Genomic DNA, 14,054 nt, shown 5'->3' with positions numbered 1-14,054 from the left:
TTATTTCTGTTTTGTATTATGATTATTTTTCTATAGTTTGTGGTTTTGATGTATAGATAGATATGTGATGCAATTTTCGAAAAAGAATGAAAATTTGTCTGTGATATTGTATGATGAAGTGTTTTTAATTTTTAATTACATATAGATATTCAATAAGACATCATGTAGTCAGTTGAATTAAATAAACAAATAAACAAATAAATAATAACATATGCTGATATAATTTTGTTATGTACCCTTAGTCGGGTTGCTTCTACCTTTCGATCATCTCACGCTCGTCCGTCAAGATGCTTCCATCCTTATTCCTGTACATTTCGGCTCGCGGCACAAAGCCATTGTGGGATACATTGAGCTTCTGATAGAACTACCGTCTCCTCCATGCGGCGTCTATAACGTTCCACGTTCTGCCGGGTCCCTTGCTGCAGCATGACAGCTCGCGCTGCATTCTTCCCCCCGGAATCTGCCTACATTCTTCGTCGAATCAATCATTTCGTCGCCGTACCCTACGTTGCTCTCAACTGCATCGTTGATGACTGCTTTCACTGTAGTCCAGCACTCCTACGGTAATGCTGCGCGTATGCAGTTGCGACATCCGGTTGCTTTATCTGCTCTAGATCATACCGGGGCGGCCATCGGTACTGTACGTTGTTAACGACGGAGAGTTTTCGGCGCAGTTTAACCATCATCAGACAGAGTTGCTTAATATCAATCATATCCCGACTAAGGGTACATAACAAAATTATATCAGCATATGTTATTATGTTATAAGGTTTTTTCGAACATAGATTGTTACAAACTTGATGCAGGATGTTGTTAAAATAACTAAAATTATAACAAAAATTGTATGACTAGTAACATAAACATAACAAAATGTGTTTCAATTCTATCAAAAACATATCAAAACAAGTTATAATGTTTGATACAAAGTATCAAAATTATAATACTGTTCGATATACGATAATATTGTATATAATTGAAATGCATAACTATCTATTTATTTTGTTATAAAGTTGTTAAAAATGAACAAAAAAATATCTTAAAGGGAAATAAAACACATTATGTTATATTTCTGTTTTATTATGTTCTATGGATAACGGAGCCTAACAAAATTGTATCATAATATGATATGCATATCATATTCTGATAAAATTTTATTATATTTTTGTTACAAGCCTCTAGTCGGGATGCTATTAATATTTTTCAGTGACCAACACATAGTTTCAATCTATCTGCAACACTGTCGAAAATAACGTACCGATAAATTGCCATTTTATCTGCTTAATTTAAAGCTAAACTTAACCCATCAGTGATATTGTCTGTTTCATTCCCAACAAAACGCGCCGCCAACTTTTGAACAGACTGAAAAAATCGTCGCCAGCAAAACCAATCGAAGGAGGTGATTTGCCTTTGTGTTGGCAAGACTGTTGAAACGTGAAATACACATTGGTTACTTGCCTGGCGACGATTTTGGCGACGGTTTCACCGGCGACGATTACAAATCGTCGCGTCCGATAGGGTGCAAAATTTACAATATCCATAGTCTATCGCCATCAATGCACTGGTGATGGAGTAGACAGCATGATGTTGATGTGATATGGAATGATCCGATTTGTATCGCAGTCGGCCTGTACAAATCAGCAAATTTTAAGCATTGATGGTGACATCGAGCAACTCTGTCATCAGATAGTGTGGTCAGAATCGATCTGAGCGCCACGAATGCTACGAATGGGCATATTCTAGGAGGCGGCGAAATCAATCAGTCGTAGGCTGTTTTCGTTCGTTAGCCTGCGATCGGTGATCATCATCATAGTCGATCGGAAATCTTCCTGGCGAATCTGAGTGTTTAGATTTACTATGATGATTTAGACGTCGTGGCTTGGAGAGTTGTCGTATTCGCGTTCGAGCTGTGCGTAAAAAGCGTACTTATCATCATCAGTGCTTTCGGAGTGAGGGCTGTGTACGTTTATTATGCTAAAGTCGAAGAACCGGGGATCCTAAACTTGCACATTCTCTCAATGATCGGTCTTCACCCGATCACGCACCTTTGCATTTCACCCATTACTATAAAAGCTATTCCCAGCTCGTGGGTGTTGCCGCAACTCTGGTAAATGATATGGTTACCTCTAAACCTTCGCATTATTGATCCCTTCCTAAACATTTCATGCAATGCTACTATACCGAATCCACCGCCCGAATAGTCTGCCAGATCTTACGAGATGTTACAAGTTGCCGTTTACGTTATGCAATTTATATAACATAAAAAATATATTGAGCTAAATATTTTTCAACAAGTTGATTAGACATTATTTCAATAATAAAAATAAAATATGAACACTTGTCAACTTTGAAACCTCTTGGAGTAAAACATTTTTGGTCAATTCACTTTAATGTAACAATTTCTTTCCAAACAGGTTAATGTAGAGAAAAAACTACCAATTCTTAAATATTTCCGCATTGCCATTGGCGTAGTTAGGATTTTTCATCGTGTGGGGAAAAAAAACAAGAAACAGCTTTTCAGGTCATTTTTATTGCCGGACTTGGACTTCGGGGCGTATTGAAATATAATTTAGTATGACATATTCATTTTTTTTTTTTTTTTTTTTAATTTCTTTATTAGTATTATTCCAAACATTACATTCATTATTTCTTATATCTAGGTGTTCTGTGTTATTAGACAACACTATCATCCTAATTTGGTAAAACAAATCTAAGATTTTATTAACATTTTGTTAACAACATATTACATTTCATTTGCCGTAGCAGTTCAGATTTTTTACAGGTGAGTTGATTTCACCTGCTTATAAGAGAAAAAAAAAGTTTTTAATATACTTAACCTAACTTAACCTAAACATATAACGCATTAATCGTGGCAATAGAAGATTGTAACGATTTTTGCCTGAAATTATTGATTATTTTATTTGACATTTGTTCCAATGTTTCAACATTGGATATCCTATGTAACTCATTGGTACAATAGGGAGGAAGCCTCAGAATCATTTTCAAAATTTTATTTTGAATTCTCTGCAGAGCTTTCTTCCTGGTATTACAACAGCTAGTCCATATTGGTACAGCATACAACATGGCTGGCCTGAAAATTTGTTTGAATATCAAAAGCTTGTTCTTAAGACAAAGTTTTGATTTTCTATTAATAAGGGGATAGAGACATTTTACATATTTATTACATTTGGCTTGAATGCCCTCAATATGATTTTTGAAAGTTAAATTCTTATCTAGCATGAGTCCTAGATACTTAACTTCATCTGACCAATTTATTGGAACCCCTCTCATCGTGACAACATGTCTACTTGAAGGTTTCAAATAAAGAGCTTTTGGTTTATGTGGGAATATTATTAGTTGAGTTTTGGAAGCATTAGGAGAAATCTTCCATTTTTGCAAGTATGAAGAAAAAATATCCAAACTTTTTTGCAATCGACTACAGATGACACGCAGGCTTCGTCCTTTGGCTGAGAGGCCTGTGTCATCCGCAAACAAAGATTTTTGACATCCCTGAGGTAACTCAGGTAAGTCAGATGTGAAAATATTGTATAATATTGGTCCCAAAATGCTGCCTTGGGGAACACCAGCTCTTACAGGAAGTCTTTCAGATCGGGAGTTCTGATAATTAACCTTAAGTGTACGATTTGACAGATAACTTTGAATTATTCTAACAATGTATGTTGGAAAATTAAAATTTTTCAATTTTACAATCAAACCTTCATGCCAAACACTGTCGAATGCTTTTTCTATGTCTAGAAGAGCAAGACCAGTAGAGTAGCCTTCAGATTTGTTGGAACGAATCAAATTTGTTACACGTAAAAGTTGATGAGTGGTCGAATGTCCATGGCGAAATCCGAACTGTTCATTGGCAAAAATTGAATTTTCGTTGATGTGGGCCATCATTCTGTTCAAAATAACCTTTTCAAAAAGTTTACTGATGGAGGAAAGCAAACTGATTGGACGATAGCTAGAAGCTTCAGCAGGATTTTTGTCTGGTTTTAAAATTGGAACAACCTTAGCATTTTTCCATTTGTCAGGAAAATATGCTAATTGAAAACATTTGTTAAATATATCAACTAAAAATGATAAGCTACTTTCTGGAAGTTTCTTGATGAGGATGTAGAAAATTCCATCATCGCCAGGAGCTTTCATATTTTTGAATTTTTTAATAATAGTTCTCACTTCTTCCAAATCAGTCTCCCAGGCATTTTCGAAAACGTTCTCTTGATTGAGAATATTTTCGAACTCCTGAGTAACTTCATTTTCAATTGGACTAGTAAGTCCTAAATTAAAATTGTGCGCACTTTCAAACTGCATAGCAAGTTTTTGAGCTTTTTCGCAATTAGTTAGTAATAATTTGTTTTCCTCTTTCAATGCCGGTATAGGCTTCTGAGGTTTTTTCAAGATTTTAGATAATTTCCAAAAGGGCTTAGAGCCGGGGTCCAATTGAGAAATTTTATTTTCAAAATTTTTGTTTCTTAAATCTGCAAAACGTTTCTTGATTTCTTTCTGCAAATCCTGCCATATAATTTTCATAGCAGGATCACGAGTGCGTTGAAATTGCCTTCTCCTCACGTTTTTAAGACGGATAAAGAGTTTAAGATCATCGTCTATAATCACGGATGCAAATTTTACTTCACATTTTGGAATTGCAATGTTCCTGGCTTCAACAATGGAATTTGTTAAAGTTTCAAGAGCATTGTCAATATCAATTTTAGTTTCTAAAGAAATGTTAACATCAAGATTAGAGTCAACATACGTTTCATATATATTCCAGTCGGCTCGTAAATAATTGAAAGTGGAGCTGATAGGATTGAGAATCGCTTCATGCGATATTTGAATCAGAATCAAAATCAGCATGAGTAACTAATTGGCTACAAAGATGACTAGAGTCGGTTAAGACCAAGTCAATCGTAGATGGATTTCTAGAAGAGGAAAAACATGTAGGGCTGTCAGGGTATTGAATTGAGAAATATCCTGAAGAGCACTCATCAAATAAAATTCTGCCGTTGGAATTACTTTGAGAATTATTCCATGACCGATGTTTGGCATTAAAGTCACCAATGACAAAAAATTTTGACTTATTGCGAGTCAATTTTCGCAAGTCAGTTTGAAGCCAATTAACTTGCTGTCCAGAGCATTGAAAAGGCAAATAGGCAGCTATGAAAGTATATTTACCAAACTGTGTTTCAACAGAAACACCTAAAGTTTCAAAAACTTTAGTTTCAAATGACGAAAACAGTTGATGTTTTATACGCCTATGAATGATGATTGCAACTCCCCCACATGCCCCATCAAGTCGATCATTACGATAAACAAAAAAGTTAGGATCTTTTTTAAGTTTGGATCCAGGTTTTAAATAAGTTTCGGTAATAACTGCTATATGCACGTTATTAGCTGTAAGAAAATTAAACAGCTCGTCCTCTTTACCATTCAGAGAACGAGCATTCCAATTTAAAATATTTAAATTATTATTTGGATCCATTAGAAAAACGTAATCCAATAACAATTTGATTTGTAAATTTTACACCTACTTGGACTGCTTCAGTCATAGTGGTGGCTTTGAACATTGCATCAATCATTAGATTCAATTGTTCAGTTAGAAAATTAAAATCAGAGGCAGACATATCATCTGATGATTTCCCATTGGAATTTTCGGTAGACGAAGAAGCGGGGTAGGAGTTACCTGTGGCGGTAGGGTTTTTTCCATTTGATTTGAAACAAGTAGAATGGGTACTCATGGAACGAACAGGGGAAGAGTTCAAATTACCTGCTACGATATCGGCAAAGGATTTACCGTGGGTAGATACATTCGAAATTGAAAGATTCGAACGGCTACCCGACGGATTAAAATTTGTTTGTGAATGAGCATGATTAAAATCTTCCTGGTGGGTATGATTCCTAATCAAGCGATCGTTAACTGAAAAATGAGCATTGTTCGATACTCTACCAGGCAAATTCCGGAAACGACCGTTATCGTAACGGATATTATCCTTCATCTGCTTGGCACGAGCCTCAACGACTCTTTTGCGTGAAATGCATTCCCAAAAGTTAGCTTTGTGAGGGCCCTTGCAATTGGCGCATTGGAACTTTCTGGTATCTTCTTTCACAGGACAGTCGTCCTTAGCGTGAGAAGAACCTCCGCAAATCATGCATTTAGCATCCATGCGACAATTTTTTGTACCATGACCCCACTTTTGGCACCGACGGCACTGAGTGGGGTTCTGGTAATTTCCTCCAGGTTTCTGGAAATGTTCCCACGTCACACGGACATCGAACATAAGTTTAGCTTTTTCTAAAGCTTTAATATTATTTAGTTCTTTTTTGTTAAAGTGAACTAAATAATATTCTTGAGAAAGCCCTTTCCGAACAATGCCAGATTGGGTTCTCTTTTTCATAATGATTACTTGGACTGGGGAAAATCCAAGTAAATCATTTATTCCATTTTTGATCTCTTCAGGTGACTTATAGTCACTTGAGAGACCTTTCAAGACAACTTTGAACAAACGTTCAGTTTTGTCGTCATAAGTAAAAAATTTGTGCTTCTTCTCTTCAAGATATCTGAGAAGAAGTTCGCGATCTTTAAGAGTTTCCGGCAAAACGCGACAGTCTCCTTTCTTTGCGATTTGGAAGGAAACCTTGATTCCCCTAATGGAGTTCAAGATCTCCTGCCTAAATCCCCCAAATTCGGAACAACTGACCACGATAGGCGGCACTCTTTGCTTCCTCACTTGAATCAAAGAGCCTGGGCTAGAGGCTGCTTCGATTTGGTGTTCGGAAAATTTGTCTAGAGCATCGAACTGATTGCTCATTTCAATACAATTATTCATTTCACCCTTGGAAGAAACTTCGCATTCCGGGGAAGCGTCCTTTCTTCCATTCTTGCCACGTGTAGTGACAGTTTTAAAATCCACTTTTTTGGAAGGAAGTAGTGAATTCAGAGATTCACCCTTCCTTTTGTTAGTTGTTGATACCATGTTTAGTTAATAAACGAGAAAGACGTGACCTTCGAGAGGTTTTTTCCCTAGACGGTGTCCAAGAAGGATTACCACCGTTAGCTTTCGCCAACGGGTCCAACGAAAAATCGAAGGCACGGGTCCAAACAAGGATCGTAAAGGGATCAATAGTAGAAAAAATAGTACTGAAAAGTACTGTTTAAGTAGCACTGAAAAGTACCGTTTTTAATTTTAGCACTGAAAAGTACTGTTTGTGTAGCACTGAAAAGTACTGTTTTATTGCTTTAGGTAGTTTTTAAGAAAACTTCCAAGAGCAGAGAGAATTCGTGTACGCACAGCACAAAGGTACGATGCGCACTGATGACATATTCATTCATTTCATCATTCATTTATTGCTATTACATCGCACACTGGCCCAGGTAGCTAATTTAGGCGGACATGAGGTTTTCGTCAAGATTTGTTGATTTTAGAGCCATAGTATCTTCTGAGAATATGTTCAGAATATTCAGTACTACAAATCGTATGGATCAAAAATTTTTTTACGGTTATCGCAAGAGTGACGTATATGCCAACTTTTTTTCATTTTAACGAATCGTAAGTTGGTATGTTCAGCAAAGTTGTAGTAAATGATCATAGAAACAACTTTGCCGAACAAACTTTTTCTCGATTTTGCTTAAGAGCTGAGATAATTAAGCATTTTTAATAAAAAATCGTTTTTTGCTCTTAAGTGTCTTATTTTTTAGTTTTATTGGCCTACTATATTTTGCAAAGTTTTTATACTTATCATTTGCTACAACTTTGCTGAACATAACAAAGTTGTATTTCTTATAGTTTTCATGTTATTTGAGTTTTTCATCTTAAAATTAGCTATTTTGTATGCCTTGTATCTCAACTATGAGCACCTCAAAAAAATATATCTTTCCACCAAATGGTTTTGCAGTCTTTCAAGTACCTGTGAGCAAAATTTGGAGAAGATGATATTCTTCTATCTCGTTTAAAATCGATTTTACTAATAGACGATATGAGATAAATCCATATTTATTGAATATTCATACATGTTCAACTCACAAAAGTCATGGCTACCTAAGCATATCAAACCAAAGGTAACACGTGTATTTATATAGTAATATAAAGTACATCGTTTTTCAGTTGTTTTCGATTAACTTGGAAGCTTCTGCAAGAAATTCATCGTCTTTTCCTCTACCAGTATTTAATCTATTCCTAAACAAGATCACCGGGTTGAAAATCAACATAAGCCGTATAAAATACATATACAAAATTTACAGTCCGATTGAATTCTGTGGCATGATTTTCCCAGAATCTTCTGATGGATTCCACGTTTCATGATTTTCTTTGGTAATGCGGCATGTCGGACAACACTAGAAATTCTTTATAGGAGAGATTCGCGGAAGCTGACACTTCTGTCAAAGTGTGAGCCAATCGAGCAGCGAGTGCTGTCAAAGTGTGAGCCAAACGAACATGCGTTATGTTTGTTTTGAACTTTTCTTGAGAAGTAATGTAATCCGTTTGAAATTATTTCGGTAAAAGTAATTTTGCACGAAGCAAAAATATGAAATATTTTTTTATTTTAAATTTTTGTCAATTCAATTTTTAGTTGCTGATGTTTTTAACTGTTTATTAGCTTGGATATGTAACTCAAAGATCTTTAACGAAACAAAATACACTTTTTAGCAATGAGGAAGTTATGTCCGTGTTACAATATTATTCTCGACGCCGAGCAAAAACAGCACTGCTGGTCTGTTGCCAAATTATTCCATTTTACTTCCGCCTATCTCTCTATAAAGGATCACTAGACAACACCACTTCCGTGCAATAGTTGTAGACGTATCAGTAAGTGTAACAGCATTCTAAGAGCATCTTTAACGGGGGCGACTATTCCGGTGAGTAAAATGATCACCCACAGAGCTGTCATTTTAGTTTGGTCACTCATTCTCACACCGGTCGCTACTATATTTAGTAACTCGTTTCCGTACCGGTCGTTGCCTTTTGGGTCAACGTATTGGGTTGTGAAAATAATGGTGATTATTTCAGGTTGGGATTTTTTTTTTCACTCTACTGGAATATCTATTACATTGTGGTGCGGGATTCCGACTGGAATCCTTGGGATTCCGACTGGAATCCTTGGGATTCCGACTGGAATCCTTGGGATTCCGACTGGAATCCTTGGGATTCCGACTGGAATCCTTGGGATTCCGACTGGAATCCTTGGGATTCCGACTGGAATCCTTGGGATTCCGACTGGAATCTTTGGGATTCCGACAGGAATCCTTGGGATTCCAACCGGAATCCTTGGGATTCCAACCGGAATCCTTGGGATTCCAACCGGAATCCTTGGGATTCCAACCGGAATCCTTGGGATTCCAACCGGAATCCTTGGGATTCCAACCGGAATCCTTGGGATTCCAACCGGAATCCTTGGGATTCCAACCGGAATCCTTGGGATTCCAACCGGAATCCTTGGGATTCCAACCGGAATCCTTGGGATTCCAACCGGAATCCTTGGGATTCCAACCGGACCGGAATCCTTGGGATTCCAACCGGAATCCTTGGGATTCCAACCGGAATCCTTGGGATTCCAACCGGAATCCTTGGGATTTTTTGAATCCTTTTCTTGGAATTCCAGTCAGAGTCCCAAGGATTCCGGTTGGAATTTCGAGGATTCCAGTCGGAATCCCGAGGATTCCAGTCGGAATCCCGAGAATTCCAGTCGGAATCCCGAGGATTCCAGTCGGAATCCCGAGGATTCCAGTCGGAATCCCGAGGATTCCAGTCGGAGGATCTGGTTGGAATCCTAAAGAATCCGGTTGGAATACCAAGAATTCTGGTTGGAATCCCAAAAATTCCGGTTGGAATCTCAAGGATTCCAGTTGGAATCTCAAGGTTTCCGATTGGAATCCCAAAGATTCGAGGTGAAATCCTGAAAGATAAATTCTTGCGATGAATCGAATATTTCAAAAATTTCTCCCGGATTTCCAATAATCACATCAGATTCCTAGTATTCTTAAAAAAACCTTGAAATTTTACCCGAATTCCCTAAATTTCATAATTTACACTTTATGCGCATCAAATTTACAAAAATCCCCACCAGAATCTCAGAACTCCAACTGTATGCTTAAATTAAAATCGAATAGCAGCGCTACTATCGCGCAACTAAATTTGCTCACCCGATGCTTCCCGAAAGCAGCGCTGTCTTTTTGCTACCCCGGTTAGCAGCGCCCGGTACGGATCAGCGTAATGATGCTGCGCAATGTAATTTAGTTTAGTCGCGCACCGTTAAAGTTGCTCTAAAGGATCGCCACGAAGAGCCCTCAAAGGAAGGATGGGGCTGAGACTGTACGAACCTGTTCCTCAAATGGTCGTAACACGGCACGCCGCTTTTTACGGGAAGTAGATATTATGTATTTCTTTCACTACTGGACTGCGAAGTTCGGCCTCATATGTGCGATAGTGTGAATAAAAGTGAGGGATTGTTTGAATCCTGTTGGTGTCTTCAGAGCACTTATTCTTCGATTTACGAAGAATAAGTCCCCCGAAGACACCTACCCCATTTGATTCAATTGCGCATTTTTGTTAGCGTTTCCGCACTTGTAATAACTTCTTTTTACGGATCTCAATCATAAAAGTAGTCAACTTTAATCGGAAGATTAACGAGGAGGCATTTGAACAGTTTTTTGTCAGAAACGTACTGTTAGTAGTAGTACGCCAGTTCTACGATTTGTACGTACTCTCTCCAACGAAGCAAAAACTACTTTCGCTTGGAGTGATGTTGTCCGGCATGCCGCCGAAGAAGTATAAAAAATGCGGAATAAATCCATCAGAAGATTCTGGGAAAATCATGCCATAGAATTCAATCGGACTGTAAATTTTGTATGTGTATTTCATACGGCTTATGTTGACTTCCAACCCGGTGATTTTGCTTAGGAATAGATTAAATACTGGTAGATGAAAAGACGATGAATTTCTTGCAGAAGTTTCCAAGTTAATCGAAAACAATAGAAAAACTATGTACTTTATATTCCTATATAAATAAACGTGTTACTTTTGGTTTGATATGCTTAGGTAGCCATGACTTTTGTGAGTTGAACATGTATGAATATTCAATAAATATGGATTTATCTCATATCGTCTATTAGTAAAATCGATTTTAAACGAGATAGAAGAATATCATCTTCTCCAAATTTTGCTCACAGGTACATGAAAGACTGCAAAACCATTTGGTGAAAAGATATATTTTTTTGAGGTGCTCATAGTTGAGATACAAGGCATACAAAATAGCTAATTTTAAGATGAAAAACTCAAATAACATGAAAACTATAAGAAATACAACTTTGTTATGTTCAGCAAAGTTGTAGCAAATGATGAGTATAAAAACTTTGTAGAACATAGTAGGCCAATAAAACTGAAAAATAAGACACTTAAGAGCAAAAAACGATTTTTTATTATAAATACTTAACTATCTCGGCTCTTAAGCAAAATCGAGAAAAAGTTTGTTCGGCAAAGTTGTTTCTATGATCATTTGCTACAACTTTGCTGAACATACCAACTTACGATTCGTTAAAATGAAAAAAGTTGGCGTATACGCCACTCTTGCGATCGCCGTAAAAAAATTTTTGATCCGTACGATTTGTAGTACTGAAAATTCTGAACATATTCTCAGAAGATGCTATGGCTCTAAAATCAATAAATCTTGACGAAAACCTCATGTCCGCCTAAATTATCTTCCTGGACCAGTGTGCAATTCAACCACGTCAACAATTCCACGCCCAAGAACTCGGTTCGCTGCTGCATTCACGCATTCACCACTCTTGTTGCTTCGCGTTTCAGGCGGGTGTACGGGGTGATCCCCCAGTACCGGACAGCACCCAATACCGGACAAAACTGAAAAATTGAGAAATCATGGTCTAATCTAGAAGGTGTGTTAGAAGAAACGAAAATTATTATGAAGAGTAATGTTTGCGTAGAATAACACATCCTTGAAAAATGAATGCTTTTCTGAAAAAGTTCTGAATCGTTAAAAAGTTGACGTATCGCCTTAAATTTGAGCATAATTATTTTGAATATGCAATAATAGTTTGGATCACGCAAGCATGATCGAATATAATCATAATTTGAATGTATGAATCTATATAGTGCCATATTTAGACTAAATGAGCATGATTGACCGCCCGCAGTTGCTACTCCGTTATTGCAAGAACAGCTGTACTTACACAGGGAACCAACAGACACTACTCGGGAACAATAGCATCCTCAATGTGCGAGTAGTGGTGCTCTCATTATTATAACAAACAATAACGGCGTCGGCTGGGAATGCAGGTCAATTTGGGGATTGGAGGGAAATGTTGACGTGTTACTTGTTTTATGGAAGCCGAAAAGTCCTCTGCACTTCCACAGACACTGGGAGTTTGGATATGGGAAAGGTTTGGGTAAAGGATTCGTTTTGGAAAACGATAAATATATAATTTCAAATGAATGCACCTAACCGGATTCGCTATATTACTCGATAAAAGCATTGAACGCCGAACAAGTGTTCGTCGCTCGCCCTACAGGAGCAAATGACAAGATCAAAGTATCAAACACTACTAACGCGATCCGATACTATTACACTGTGTTACGCGAACGACGCGCGACATGTTTGATCCTGCCCTTATCGCCCGCCCCTACAGAAGCAAGCTTCGAGGTCGAAGGATCAAACAAAACTAATCGATCGCGGCACTTTTTCACTTTTATTGATCGCCGCGCGACATGTTTGATCCTACCCTCATCGCCCGCCCCCACAGGAGCAAGCGTCAAGAGCGAAGGATCAAACAGAACTAATCGATCGCGGCACTTTTTCACTTTGATTGACCGACGCGTGACATGTTTGATCCTGTCCTCATCACCCGAACCCACAGGAGCAAGCATCAAGCTCGAAGGATCAAACAGAATTAACCGATCGCGGCTTTTTTTCACTTTTGTTGACCGACGCGTGACATGTTTTATCCTGCCCTCATCGCCCGCCCCCACAGCAGCAAGCGTCAAGGTCGAAAGATCAAACAGAACTAATCGATCGCGGCACTTTTTCACTTTACTCGACCGACGCGTGACATGTTTTATCCTACCCTCATCGCCCACCCCCACATGAGCAAGCGTCAAGGTCGAAGGATCAAACAGAATTACCGATCGCGGCACTTTTTCACTTTGATTGACCGACGCGCGACATGTTTGATCCTGCCCTCATCGCCCGCCCCCACAGGAGCAAGCATCAAGCTCGAAGGATCAAACAGAATTAACCGATCGCGGCTTTTTTTCACTTTTGTTGACCGACGCGTGACATGTTTTATCCTGCCCTCATCGCCCGCCCCCACAGGAGCAAGCGTCAAGGTCGAAAGATCAAACAGAACTAATCGATCGCGGCACTTTTTCACTTTACTCGACCGACGCGTGACATGTTTTATCCTACCCTCATCGCCCACCCCCACATGAGCAAGCGTCAAGGTCGAAGGATCAAACAGAATTAACCGATCGCGACACTTTTTCACTTTTATTGACCGACGCGCGACATGTTTGATCCTGCCCTCATCGCCCGCCTCGACAGGAGCAAGCGTCAAGGTCGAAGGATCAATCCGAACTAATCGATCGCGGCACTCTTTTACTTTACTCGACCGACGCGTATACTAATAAAAACTAAAATTATTCTTTGAAATGTGGCAAATGCATTAAATTGGCTATAGAATACTAATCCTGGAGTAAAAATATTCGATGGTGTACAAATTTACATAAATCGAGCCATTTCCAGATTGTGTCCGGTATTGGGAGCCACCTTTTATTATTATTATTATTATTTATTTGCGACACTTTACCATTAATGTGGCATTCGTGTCGATATAGAGGTTGTTTTTTACATTTCACTATACAGTTTACACTCCCTAATAAATTTCAAAACGGCTTTTTCTTTTTCTGACTTATGACTAAGATTTCTGCAAGTGATCCGGTAATTCCACATGTAGATCGTATTTGCGTGTATCCTTTACAATCAACGAGTATGTGCTTTATGGTTGTTTGGACTCCACACCAAACGCATATCGGCGGGGAACTGTGGTT

The sequence above is a fragment of the Aedes aegypti genome, chromosome 3 (genome assembly GCF_002204515.2).
Source record: "Aedes aegypti strain LVP_AGWG chromosome 3, AaegL5.0 Primary Assembly, whole genome shotgun sequence".
Lineage (NCBI taxonomy): Eukaryota > Metazoa > Arthropoda > Insecta > Diptera > Culicidae > Aedes > Aedes aegypti.
The sequence above is the reverse complement of the archived record's forward strand: the minus strand, read 5'-3'. Positions refer to the sequence as shown.